Source organism: Megalops cyprinoides, chromosome 5 (genome assembly GCF_013368585.1).
Source record: "Megalops cyprinoides isolate fMegCyp1 chromosome 5, fMegCyp1.pri, whole genome shotgun sequence".
NCBI classification, from domain to species: domain Eukaryota; kingdom Metazoa; phylum Chordata; class Actinopteri; order Elopiformes; family Megalopidae; genus Megalops; species Megalops cyprinoides.
In genome coordinates this window covers 33,304,694-33,319,235 of record NC_050587.1, presented here as the reverse complement: position 1 = coordinate 33,319,235, position 14,542 = coordinate 33,304,694, and the positions used below count along the sequence as shown (strand labels likewise).

The 14,542-nt window shown below is 39.4% G+C and overlaps 1 protein-coding gene across 4 annotated transcripts in view; it reads right to left on the bottom strand.

The window, feature by feature from the left end:
• pam (peptidylglycine alpha-amidating monooxygenase) overlaps positions 1 to 12,835 on the bottom strand; it is a 65,307-nt gene extending 52,472 nt beyond the window's left edge. Inside the window, exon 1 of one of the 4 annotated variants that reach the window (XM_036529475.1) lies at positions 12,690 to 12,835. The gene's annotated coding sequence lies outside the window, so the exon portion shown is untranslated. Of the gene's footprint in view, positions 1 to 8,614; positions 8,698 to 11,506; positions 11,589 to 12,689 lie in introns of those variants that run through there. The other 3 variants (XM_036529481.1, XM_036529480.1, XM_036529477.1) reach the window with 3 other exon arrangements.
• Positions 12,836 to 14,542: the final 1,707 nt, after the last annotated feature.

The window sequence follows — 14,542 nt, the reverse complement described above, 5'->3', positions numbered from 1 at the left end:
AGTGAAAATTGAAGAAATAAGGACAGTAAGGGACCTACATAACATTTTCAAGATCTTGAATTAATAAATATATACGGTATAATATAATTTACCTCAATAATATTTTAAAGCCAACCACACTAGCATCTACAATAGTGTACACATTGCTCTCATGTCTTGAATATGGTTGCGTTCAAATTCAGCATTCATCTGTGATATGAAACATCTTGTTAAATAAACACATTTCAAATATTTATCGTAGTGAAATGGCTGAACCATTTGGATAAAGCACTCTTACAACCTCTGAATGAATATTTCCTGAGATGGAGCATCAGTATGTCAAATCTGTGTAGGTCAATGAACCCACTTGAATGTCCCAGCCAAGAGTAAATTAGCAGTCAGGATTTCTTTCACTGGAGTGACCCTTTATCATCAGCATCTTCACAAGAGCATGGTCACCCCAGGGGCTTCAGTTGTACTGACAATACCTACCTTCACATTTTACATTATAATGGGGGAAATATATCTACTAATGCTAATTCTTCCTAAAATGACAGTAAAATAAATAATAATGTGCAGTTGCAGAATATAAACATTTTTGCCAAAGTTTTATACTTTTTTATGTATGACAAAATCTAGAACATCTTTATTAAACAGACTGGCACTCAAAGGTTCAGCAATCATGCAGAGTTATTATTGTACATGTGGTACAATGGCTGAAATTGTAACTACAATTGTACAATTTTAGTCCAACTGTAAGCAGCTGCCAAAACAAGAACTCCCATGAAACATATTTTCCATCCTTCAAAATTCACTTCCTTGATGAACTAGGACAACCTTCTTTTAAGGTCCACTGGTTTTGATTTGTTGGAAAGGAGTATGCTTCTTTACAAGAAGCATCAATAAAACATATTGATCAATGGAGAGCAGCAGAATCTCAGTAAATGAATTTCAACCCATGTCTATAACAAACTCTATCCTTATACATACAATTGTTTCTCATTTCTGTAACAACACATTTTGATCTGACAAAGCAAAAGAATGCTTCCCTGAACTGTAATGCAAATTCTGCATTAAGGGAAAATAACACATTTAATCTTGTGTGACAATGTCCTGCCCAAATACAACAGCATTTATGAAAGAAAACCAATTGGGGAGGACCATCCCCTATAAAGGTCAGACCTGTCTCTCTCTCTCTTTCTCTTTCTCTCTCTCTCACACACACACACACACACCTCGATCTACAACCACTGACGTGTCCTCAGACACACACTCCACAACTACGTTTGGGTCCTGGGGCTGGCTGACTGTTCTTTGAGTCCATTCAAAGTCTTCTCTCACTCTTCCATTTTGTAATAGTGTTTAGAATTACTAAGACGAAATCAAAGAATAATGGTGATAGAATATTGGCGGTCGTCTTCACAAGCAAAAGGTTACCAACAAATAATGCACCTTCCATTCCCAAAGGCAATCTACAGGTTTAAAAAAAAATAAAGCTGCATTCAACAGTATTTGTAGAATACCATTACGTTAGAACAATTACTATCTTGTTGCTTAATAGGCATGAGACACTCTCCGTTCACAATACAATTCATTTCACGAAATGGAGTTCATCATACTACATTACCATGAAATGGGTTTTTCAAAAGAAATAATGCTGATAGGAAAACAAAAAAGAGTGAACAATTTCTTTTCTTTCTTTCATATATTCATATATCCAATTAAATGAGTAGTGGCAGCACAAATTTGGTCTTAATCAAAATAAAGAGCTTGATGAAACAATAGACATTTGGATTTCGAGTTTTGATGCCCTGGTCTTTGCAGAGGGGCCTGCCATTCTGTTGTCTTTCTGAACTAACAGTGGCATCACATTAGTGGTGCAGTCGTAAATGACACACTGGCTTTGGAGCCATGTAATACTGCTAGTCTGGCTACCTTTGTCTGCAGCTCCAGCTCCCAAAAACGGCCTCACATGAGGGTACCTTCTTTCAAGATGAACACTGGCAGAACTTAGACACATTAATATTTCGGATGTATTTGCAAAGCATTCTAAAACTAACTAATCTTGTTGTTGGAGAGCAAAGTCGTTCTTCCTTGAAATCTTACTGTGCCCAAGATCTACTAACTACCTACAGATTTGTCAGCATCATCCCTTCTCATTGCTATTTAATCACAGACTGTGACCTCCTAAGTACATTAATACAATCAATTATGTGTTATATTTAAATACGGTAATTATTAGCCCAATGCCCCGAGGCATTTTTGAGTTGGTTAGGATCTACAGAAAGCAATACGTAAAACAAAAAACCCCATCTGGACAGAATTTAGTTTTTTCTTTAGAGCTAAATGGCTGCTCTGTCAGTTCTAATGCATAACTGCTTTAATGATGTATGGCTGTGTGCACTGTTAATCAATATAACATAGCATGGTGTTTAAAGCAGTGGATTGCCCTGCTAGAGGCAAGAATTCAAGTGTAATCTTAAGCCTTTTATTCATCATTATTATGATTTGTGAGCACACTGCCATCAGTTTCAAATGGTTATGAATTGGGGGAAAGTGAACATAAAAAAAAAAAAAATCAAGTCCAATATACATCAGGTCAGGAGTCTAACACTCTAGGGCTACCCACACACACAGCCACTATTCAACTATCACGTGTCTTAGTGCATCCTCCTGCTGGCTTTTCAGTATTACAAGGTCCGAAATTAACACATGCCAGCACACAAATGCCGGGGTATTTTTGACTGTGGTGGGTTCAAGTTGCAGGGTAACTAGCCACTGTAGCATTTGCTTTTTGCATAAAAACAAAGGATCGCAGCCTGGTAGGTTAGTCAAAGAACCGCTGCATGCCAAAATACACACCCCACTCAGACTGGATTCTATTGTTGTTTGCTTTACTATAAGTGAATAACAGGAATCCTCATTCCCGATTGTGAAATTTTGTGTCGGTCATCTCTGTGCAATCTCTGGTTATCCAATCAAAAGCTACGTATGACAGCGTCAGGCAACTCGTTCTACAGCGAGAAGATTCAGGATGATTCAGCAGCTAACTAGTTTTGTGTGAGCAGTAGCCTTTACCATGTCTGTCACATTGGATTTTTTTCCCATGTTCCCCCCAATTTGGAATGGCCAGTTCCCCGAATTCTGGAATGTCTAAAAAAAATCCCATTGCACAACCCCCACTGACAACCCAAGAGAGCGTGGACAAGCACCTCCTCCGAGACACGTGATGTCAGCCGGTGCTTCTTTTCCCACAAGCTAAGCTAGCACAGAGAGGAGTCGGAGGAACACATTTGCTATGCACCTTTGGCATATGCTTTGGCACATGGACCACAGGCGCCCAAACGACCAGCGGGGGTCGCTGTTGCTAATGGGACCGAGACTCCTGCCGATGTACCACCCCTATCCCCTGCAGAACGAAGCCAAAGTGTTCCGCCTGAGAGCTCCCGGTCACTGTCGGCATGGTCGGGTTAAATCTACACTCAGAATGAGTGCTGTTATTGACTGAGCCACTTGGGAGCCCAGTGTCACTTTGGATATTTTGATAACTGGCTCTGGTATCAATTTAAAAATGTGGAGAGACTAACTACACTGAGTGAACAGACGGCAGACCAATGGAGACCGTGTTCCAAAAAATGGGAGTGGTTATGCAAGTAAGTTTGACTACAGCTTCTCCGACTTTATGCACCTTACTTAGATAACACGTCTGGTTTGCCAACTGGTTAACTAGTAGTACTAGCAAATATTACTGCATTAAGAATTATCATCTGTCCATTCATTTGAACAACCCATATTTTGCATATTTTGAGCATGCTGGTGTCCACTATATATTAATGGGCTACATATTATTTTCCATTATACATGAAACAAATTTTAAAAAAACGACATTAGTCACTCCAGATTCTGTGTGTGGTTTAAAACCAACGTAAGCAATCCTACATGCTCCACAGTTACATATTTTAGACTAATAAGATTTTCGTAACTCCTATAATACAGTCTTTTTCTAAGATTTACGATAACACTCATATTGTCGACATACCTTCTACACAAGTACCTTATACTTATATGGATTTGCTCCATAATTCTTATTTTTGTTTTCTGTCAGAAAGCAAGGCAAAGGAATCTGAAAAATGCTACTTGTTTCTATTCTAACTCTAAACTAGGCTAAAATCAAGTGAGGCAGCAAAACAAGCAGCACTTTTAAGGTTATCTTTAGAATCATGAGACGAAAATATATGTCAGCCATTATCAGGGATGACTGGGCTAGCGGTTAACAGCCATCCAAATGACTGATATTAAAGAACATTCCCCTGTGCAAAGACATGATTTGGCAAGCTTGCACTCTGGCATGCCAAGACGCCGCATGGGAAGCGGAGGAGTGTATCCAAGACCATTTGCCAGAAGGCAATGCCCTTGCAATTGTGGGTCACCACATCATTTTTTTTCATAATAAGAAAACACAGCACCTATTGCTGCTGCTTAGTGGAGGTAAACATTTTACACAAAGTCGCTGGTAATCTCCAGCAAATTACGTCTGCACTGCAACTACAACATTACTAGGACATTTCACCCCTGGCTATTTGACAAGTGTTTTTCAAAATTGCTTGTGTGAAGCCAAGTAACTACAACTCCTGACAAGTTGTGCTAGGAAATCCATGGCACACCAAAGACCTTCAAACAGCTACAAACATGATCTCTGCATGCATCAGCTCACAACAACAAAAACCTGCAACCTAAGATTTGTCAAACCGTAACTGTTGTAATGGTTACTTAAGTACCCTTAAATCAGAATATCATCATAAAGATTAGGCTAAAATTTAATATGAAAGACATGAAAAATCATGGAAAATTAGGCCTGTATCCTCTACACATAATGGCTAGAATAACAAAGGAAGCTCAATCATGATGCTACCCGGTAAAAGGACTAAATGCATTAGACTTACGTCAATTTCAAGTTAGTCCTGAATCCTTAAAACAATATGATGAATAAAAGAAGCATAACACTCGATCACTGTTTCAGTTCTATTGAGCGTTTTTATATACATCACGGTCATGATCAAAGTGGCACAGGGCAGTGTATCACGGAGAGCAAGTCCGTTTACCAGCCTATGAAACGAGCCAGCGATCTCAATCCAGTCAAACATACTGCAGTGATAATACTCCAATTTCAGGTCTTGGAATATTTTCAAAGACACGTTTATCCTGCTGTGGCCAAAGATTGGTCAGATTAATCCTCTCGATTTGCACTGTAGGGAATGTAACACAATGCCGCACATCCAATCAGACTTTAAAGCATGGGCTACATAATAAAAATACATATCATATCATGCACGCTTGGTGATCATTAGCCTAGAAGAAAATCAAACCAGCAAACATTTCATCACAAACTAGCATCAAGCAAACCTGATATGGCACAACAACGATAAATGTCATACATCCAGTGACAAAATAGCACAGCTTGTATTACAGCGAAGTTAGAGGCTGTGCAACACAAAATGTGCATACATAATACTGTTCAACATTTAAAATGTCACATTTAAAATGCTGAGGACAGATATGACAGCACACCCTAAACAAACAAAAAACATGGAGCAATGCTTCTTATTATCCCAACAGTTACACATAGTCTTGCCTGTGCACACAGAAAATCAGGTAACTAAAGGCGTATCCAAACACTTTGGAAAAATAACAACAGAAAATAACAGTGTACCTCTCAGATGCTGACAAATTTTGACCCTGCATATACTGGTGCAAACATTTTCCCACTAGAAGGCTGTCAAAAGGATTGAGAGTCTTGTTTCTTCTTGTTAATAATGGTGCCTAAGTCTTGTTATTGTATTGCCAAGCCTAAAACAACAGTATTGACGCCAGATGGATGTCTTTATGTTTGTGGAATCTAAATATTATATCTGACTATCTTGTATACGGTTTATAAGATTGTTTGTCCATTTTGTGAATCTTTGACCACCATTCACTGCTTCAAATGCCTGTGTGTTAGCTGTTTGAGATGGGTAACCTGTAGAAAATCTGTACACAGGTACACAGGGTCAAACACATTGCCATTTAGCCAGAGCTCTAGAGATACACCACTCTGTTATGTTGCTGTTTTCAAAGGTGTCTATTACCAATTGTGGCAAATTACTTACTTAAGACATATCAAAATGCAATTATGACAAGTATTCAGCAATGCTGAAGTACCAGGATACAGCTGTAGTTTAACTGCAAAATTTCCTTAACCCTAGAGAAATTGTAACTGTTAGGGATCAGTAACTAAAAAGCTACATTGCTAAATCAGCATTTTATTAAAAACAAAACAATACACTCCTTTTTATGACTGCTGAAGATGTTTGCCAAATGTTGCAATATTTTAAGGACCCCTGAGAATTCTGACAGTGCAACGGCCTCAATATTTCCACTCAACCAATCAGAGTGAAAGGGCCGCATGTGCGCATGCACAGTGCCGTTACCAATTGCACATGAAAGCCTCAGAGTTTGGGATGATGCCATGACAAGGGCAGCTGCCTCCTATCATCCAATCAGATATCGCTGGAACAAAAACAGGTTAGGAAATGCTGTGAAGGCAACTGCATAAAAAAAACACCACTGCGCATACGTCAAGGGCTACGACTGTCGTTGAAAAACACACTGTGAAGGCAACAAGGCTTCGCCGGGGTCACTGAATCCAGAAACGCACGGAGGCACATGATGCGAGGAGTGCACGGAGGCGTGGCATGCACCAAAGCAAAGTGACTGAAGAAAAAAAAACGAGGGCACAGTGGCACTGTGATACATGAAGCCCCACAACAAAGGGACCACAGGCAACACTGCAGTAGGAAGCATCACTCTACATGCTGCATGCCATGGTGGCAAGACGGGCAGGTTTACACATCAATTAAGTAATGCTTTCCCAAGAGGAAAGAGAGGAACCAGTACTGTACAAGCAGATGGGTATTTGGGTTTATGTTGGTCTTTGGCTACCCAATGCAATGCCTTGGAAACACAAACGCTGGGCTTATATCGGTCTTAGGCTAAGCAATCGAATCGGCTAATGAATCGAAATGCGAATATAAAGAAAATACAAAGATTGGGTTTATATCGGTCTTAAGATAAGCAATGCGCGGAATCAAAATGCAAGCGTAAAGATCGATCGATCCAACCTTCATTTCGTCCGCTCTGCCGTTTCCATGTATAGGTACCCGGAAAACTGGAAGGCAGGGAACAAAATGGCGGTGGGAGACAGGGAGCAGCACAGACTTTTCCAAGTTTTGCTATGGCTTTGTGGCTGCAACTGAATGTGCCTCTTGTTAAAACCAGGAAGTGTAACTTGATTTGCTTTCGTTGGGCTCAAAGTGTCAGACTGTATTCAAACTTTTCTTTTGCTTCATGTCAGTAAAACGCAGCCTAAGGCATGCAAAAGAATGCCACTTCTGTAATGCGTTTTTGTCTGCCCTTCAGTGGTCAAACATCTTAAGAGTAACTCTCACAAACAGGTTGACAAGAAAAAAATTCCCATCGGATCCTTTTAAACCAAGCCTATGGTATGACGACGACAGACACTCTTCCCACATTGCTAATTTACACCCAAAATATAACCCATCTTTAAAGCTCTAAACCTGTTTTTAATCTCTGAATACAGTAAAATCTAAAATACAATAAAGGCTATGAAATGAGTCAGCTATGACTTTTATCCCACTTGCATAATTACTGAAAATGTCACAAAAGGAGCAAGGACTCCCATCTGCTTCTTTTAGTGCATTTGCTCATAGAACTGAATGTGAAAATGCTTGCCTGATTGTACCATAAGCACATATAAATGTTAACCATAACACCATATCTAAAGTTAATAAAACCTTCAGCAACTGTCCCATGGCATGTCATGCAAATTCAATGCAAAAACTATTTTGCTGCTCCTTCAAAGAGAAAAATATTTCCTATACATGTACGTACATTTGTATGGTAATGTAAATCTTGAAAAGAAACAGGCTTAATCTGTAAAGGTACACTAAATAAGTGATGTGTGCACAAAATGAACATACCAAAATCAACACATGTATCAAAAAATCAAACTATGGAAATAAATGTTTCATCCCTCTTCCTAATCAAATCATGAAATGTTGTATAACATGCTGGGAATTCACATAAAGGCAATGGAAAAACACACAATACCAAACAGAGTATCATCACATCACTTCCTATTGATCCACACCGTTGCGCACATACAACCCTGGCAACTGCAAACATCAATCAGCCACACCATTGAATCTACCCAGGAAGCCGCCAAGTTGAATCAGTTGCTATTTCTGCTCCACAAACCAGCATAAATCGCAGCAATGCAAAATACGACAGTCTAGGGCAGGCACCTGCTGCCTTTACAACTTGCCTTACATTACTCCCTCTCCACATATTTCAACAAATTTCACTCTTCAAATGCCTGTCTTTCTCTGCAGTGGAGTAAGTGGTTAAAGACACATGCATTGATTCAATCCACTGTTTAAGTTGATACAACAAGACAGTCTGCCACTATGGCGAAACAATAAAGACGAAAGATGTCTTCAAAAGTCAAACACGGGTCAAGTGATCTATTGAGCACTTAAACCTAAGAAATGTAGGCCTAGCTGCATTGTAAGCTACTTACCTGGCTGTCGCATTCGGCTGTGAACTGCGGCGAATGATTACAAGGACTCGAGAGAGAACAGAGGCGATAGTTCTGATCTTCTACTGCGAGTGACTCACTGTAGGAGGGGGGGGCAAGATGCTTAGAATTACCCCAGCACGCTCACTGACATCATCACTTAAGGATGGATGCAAAGGAAACTATGGTAACCGTTCCATGCACTAACAGTCAAGGGCCTTTAATTGTCTGTGCGACTATGGAGATTTGGCTGCTGGAGTTTGACATCTCATGTAGAAAATGAGATCTGTGGAGGCTAAGGAGCTGACAGGCAGCAGCTAAAAAGACCTTGTAACAGATTTCCTTATTACAGACTGGTAGGGGAGAGAGGAGCTTCACTATTCTTAAACTTGAAAATAAGAAAGCCTTTTTCCCCTTTCAGTTACTGAGTGGGTGTCTGCTGTAATTGGCTGCAATAGCATTATAAGATGCCTCTAAAAACAGTACCGTTTCCATGTGATTCGTCCTGGTCTTCAAATGTTAACACTTGGAAAACAATGCTAAATGCCCCTCAAAATGCTTCCCACTCCATGGAAATGATAATGGGTCTTTATAAATTGACAATGTACATTTTCTGGACAGCATAAAGCCTTTTAATAAACTGGAAAAACTAGAATGTGATTAAAGGGGAAGTACCTTCACTCCATCTGACTGTTATACATATTCCTGTGATTTTTGCAAATGAATGGTAAATAAATCCTAAATTCCTTAATTTACCTTAACCACAATTCGTCTTAAAACAGCCTTACTCTGTACCATAATAATATCAGTTAATCAATGACAGAACATGACAGTTTGGGTAACTACACTAGCCAATATGTAGTTGGTGCATGTTTACATAGTTATCAAATCACAAACTGGACAATAACGAAATAAATAAATAAATAAATACAATAAAAACACAAAAAATAACTTCTGAAGTTAGAATAGTCTTAGAATAGAGACCTAAAATAAAGCCCAGACCTTTACAGCTTGTTTCCAAAATGTGCTGTATCAATAATTGTATAAATGCATTAAGAATATTTACAAGGTGTTTCCTGAACAACGCAAAGTACAGTGCAAACCTTATGCAACATTACTTCTCTACGAAGAGAAGAGCACACCTGCCACCCGGACAAATATACACATTCATACTATGGAAATACTGCTTTGATGGCTTGGTAGCCTAATCATTTTCATGGTGTTCTTTTAACCATTATTGTACAGCTCTAAATATATCAGTCAATAGACAGGCTTGGCTAATTCACAGCAGTTTTATGCAGCAGTGCAAATGTAAACTGTCTTCACAGAATTATGCTGTTCCATATATTATTACTTTCAAATACAGGACAGAGTGCCGACAGGAAAAAACCCAGGCACTTGAACAGGCTGTTTAAATCCGTTTCATGTTCACTGAGGGCATGAGATTAGTTGAACAAGAGCTCTCTATAGCAGAACCAAGCAATGGACTGTTAACCTACTCAGCCTATTTACTGAAAGACCTGCATAACTAATTTCATGTATGAGCACAGGAAACAAAAGCCATGTCCAGTGATTTGAGGTAAAAGAATAAAGCATACAGTAAAACAGAATAATCTACTTCTGACATTTCACCTCTGCCTCCTTTAACTGTCATCTACTTTTAACTTGTGAGTTTTTCAGCATTCCAAGCCAAAGGCTGACTATTTGTCTTCTGTCGTCTACAGCATCTACGGCTTTACTCTGTTTCTTCTGTTTTTTTTTTCCAAAAAGGAAACACATTAAGTTGTCTCATTTCAATGAAATCTATTATTGGTCACAGTAAATACATTTGTGTAAAATATTTTCAGCTGCCCTGATAGGTCCCAAGCCACGGCAAACATGGCTGCCAATCACGTTTCACACGCACACAGTCATTCCTCCCTCATTAGAAATATTTCTTAAGCATACATTGTGCAATAGTATTAACTGAACTCCACATGTGCATACTTGTCGTACGGCATGATGGCTGGGCAGCCAGCCATGTTACAAAGCAGTAAGATTTCAATAATTTTCACAGCTTTGCTCGACTGGGCTCAGATTTGGCACATTTACCCTCTAGGTCTCTTTACCATCGTTAACCTTCTGTTGCTCTTGGTCGTAAGGTCAAAAGTTTTTGCACACATCAGTTTTCTCTTGCCAGTTCACTCATTCATTTTACATCAGACACGGACAGTAGATGTGCGAAAACAGCTCTTCATTGTTCTAGGTTCATAAGAAATCCAGGAGCTGTACGTACGTGCACAGGTAGTTTTTCCATTTATTGTCATTTTCAACTTTTCAACTTTCAAACCATCCCTAAATTATCCCGAAAGAATTTCTCACAAGGTCCAACACCAGTATCTGGATTTGATCTATTTATGTATATATTTATTTTCCATATGAAGATTTAAGGATTTTTTGGGGATTTATTGCATGATAAAAGGTAATGCTAACATAAAATATCCTAACACATTTTGTTCGAAATTAACACTATTGTTCTATTATGCGGAGAAAAATAAACAAAAAGTGTTGCATCTGTGAAAACCCTAGATGACCTGTGTGCATTTAACTTTCGTGAAAATTAGCTGAGAAACAGCTAACGTCAGTCAGGCAAATATAAACTTCATAGACCGTGTTCCCAGGTATCTCAGTGCTTTGACCTTCCGTAGTGCAATGTTATAGTTTAACTCAGTCCGATAGCAAAATGTTTAATTTCACCATTTTAGTTAGCAACAGCAGAAATATTTTAACCGGCGGGCTAAACACGTAAGCAAAAAGTAAAAACACTGCCGCATCCGGTTCGTTTTCTTAACCTTGATCGTCATTTATGACTGATACCTTACTTATGAGCCTGTTTGTTTTGGTAAGTCATATTACCGTGTTGTCAGATGGCTGACTACGTGATCAAATCTGCGTAGCTGCCCGCTTCCTCCCGAACTTAACGGAGTTTAACGTCCGCTTCATCAGCTGATGACACTTCTGGCCGCTGATGACAAATACGCTTGTAAATAGCCAGCCAGCTCCCAAGCTACCTCGCAAGTCCTCGTTAATACGCCCCTGCGGAGACGGCGGAGATCCAGTGCCAAATAGTCACAAAGTCATACAGTCACCTCAACTAATTACAGCAGCTGATGTTAGGTGGCTATCTAGCGTACATCTCGGGGTGGTTATGCAGTCGCAGCTAATACCTTTGGCGAACTGGGGGGGAATTCAAAAGCTTCGCTGGCTAGCTACCAAGCTAAAGTTAGCTAACCTGGCTAAATATCAGTGTATTAACGTAAGCTACCACTAACTTAGCCAGTGTAATGTTAATTAGACTATGTGTTGTATTATGTTATTAAGCCAACTAACAAGGTAGCTAACGCTAAAGAAACATTTACCCTTCAGTAAAGTTCTCAAGATAGTCAACAATTAACATTAGCGAGCTACCCTTACACTCTCTGTGAAGACGATATCGTTAAGGACAGTGGTTGGCTAGCCGGTAGGCTAAATTAGCAAGATAACGTTGGGTGACGGCCAACAGAACCAATATGACTTGCTAGTAATGCTTGACAAGTTAGCTTGCAACCGACAAGACTTAGCTAGAGTAATGTTAGAAAGCAAGATAATTCCCCAGCCTTATCTACTGTTACTGCTGTACAACAGCCGCTCGAAAACAACGTTAGCTAACTAGCTGCACCAGTAGACATCCCATCCTTTAGCTAACTTGATTAAGCAGTAAGATAGCTAAGCAACTAACCAAGTTACAACATCATTTAAACTAAAATAACTATCGCCAACTTGCTAACTTTCTCGTTTCGGCAGACTGTTATCCCCTCATCTGATGGCTAACTAACCTAACGTTAGCTAATGTTACTCAACTTTGAGACAGCTTATGTGCCTCTTTAGAAATCTGTAACCTTAACTAATAGTTAGGTGAAAGTTTCAGGTAGTTACTTTTATGTTAAACCTTTTGGAAATCCTGGCTGACGTAGTTATCGAATGCTTTTCTTCAAATGTCAGTACTCAGCAAGCCAGATAAATATAGGTAAATGTATTTCAGGGTAGCCGCTTGTCTTACCTTTCTTGCATGTTCGGATTTCTAAATGTTTCACACAGTTGTCTGCTTTTGACGCCCTCCCTTTCTCTGCCAACAGACCAACTTAATCGTACGAGAACAGTCGATTTCGCTTAATTTAGCGTGGAGCGACTCGGCGACACAGCAAACATGCCTGTGCTGGCTCCCAATGGGCTCCCCCCGGGCAATGCGGGTCAGGGCTAAACAAGAGCCAGCACTACAACGCCCACAATTATAGCAGCAATGGACAAACAACAGACAAGCCAAGCTGGGCTCGGTTGGTGACATACCTGAAAAGTATGTCGGCTAAATAATAATAAAAATGCGGTCAATCTAAAACAGAATTCGCGCTATTGAATGAAAACCAATCGCATTTTCCACGTCAAAAAAACAGTATGTAGCCTATAAAATCAGAAACAAATGCAGCAAATCGTTTGATATGTAAAATTCATTATTTTTGCATTTTATCCCCATGCTGAGCTGGACGAAATATTGCATTGTTAGTGATCCGTGTAACTACAATTAACACTCTACCTGTAAAACGATACCCACTACCTTCACCGTCCTGCTGTCTTTCACACTTTTTGAATCTGCGAACTATTTACATGAGAAAAAAAAAAGCTGGAAAGAGTGGCGGTGAAAATCTATTCCCATGACAAGTGCCACCCGAAGGTGTCTCAGCGTTAAAGGCTGTTAACCTGTATGTTCTATTTTGAGGAGTGTCTTTATTGTCATTGGGGCTAACCTACTCTGTCAGAACAGTTCGCCTTTCAGTCAGGTATCTAGCTAACAGCTCCATTCATGACTGGATGTTCATGAGGTCTTTACAGTTAGTTGATAAGCCTTTTACGGGTTTTAAGTGTGCCTCTATGTTAAAGTAAAGGTTAGCTAATTCAACCAAGCGGAGAGGGCAGAAACGCATGCCGGTGTTGATAGTTATAGAATTTTTATTTTAAAAATGTTATAAATATAAGATATGTACACAATACAATTTAGAATATGTGTACAACTCTCGCTGTAATGAAAATCCGTCATTGCCACTTCCCTTACATCAAAAGTAACGGCTCTCTAAGACGACATTGGTGTGCTCTACGCTCGCGTGTATTCCTTGATTCTTCTCATAACCTGATATGTTGCTGACTGCATAATGACATATAGATATCTTTTACATAGGGTACAATGAAATATGGAACCTACATGTCAAGTGACCTCGCTTCGCCAAGGGGGTCCCTAAATCAACGTGCGATTTTGCAAAAACAAAACCAAACAACTGTATTGTTTCAGTGTTAAATGCTATAAAAGTGACAATTAACATACATTGCAAGTGCTCTGTTATTTTGTTAGAGAAGTTGGCCGTCAAGTTTATCCTTACAACAACAGACAATAAGAACGCTTCCAACAGTAGGCGAAAATAACGTGTTCATGTTTTATTTCTCGGATACATATTAGTTACACTTGCTGGAAAGATTAGGTTTATGCTTAGTTTATTCCCAAGTTTATTATTTTCACTTCACCATGGTAGGGGATTTTTTTTCTCCCCAACATGGTTTAGTCATACTGTATCATTCATCTGTAGCCATGGGCGTAAATTACAGGGGGGTTGTAACCCCCCCAATGTTCAATCCAAAGTTACGCCCTTGTCTGTAGCCTACCAATTTACCTATCAACTGCTGCCACCCACGGTAACTATCTGTATAACTATCAATCCGTATATCCATCTGTTGATGAAGGCACGTCAACACTGGGGGCCTTTTTGAAAAAAAAAAAAAAAAAAACAAGTTCAGTATTAGTGTTTCAAGTCGTCACATTTCCTGGAAGTCAGGAGAACATCAGAGTTGAACTAATACACATCTTGA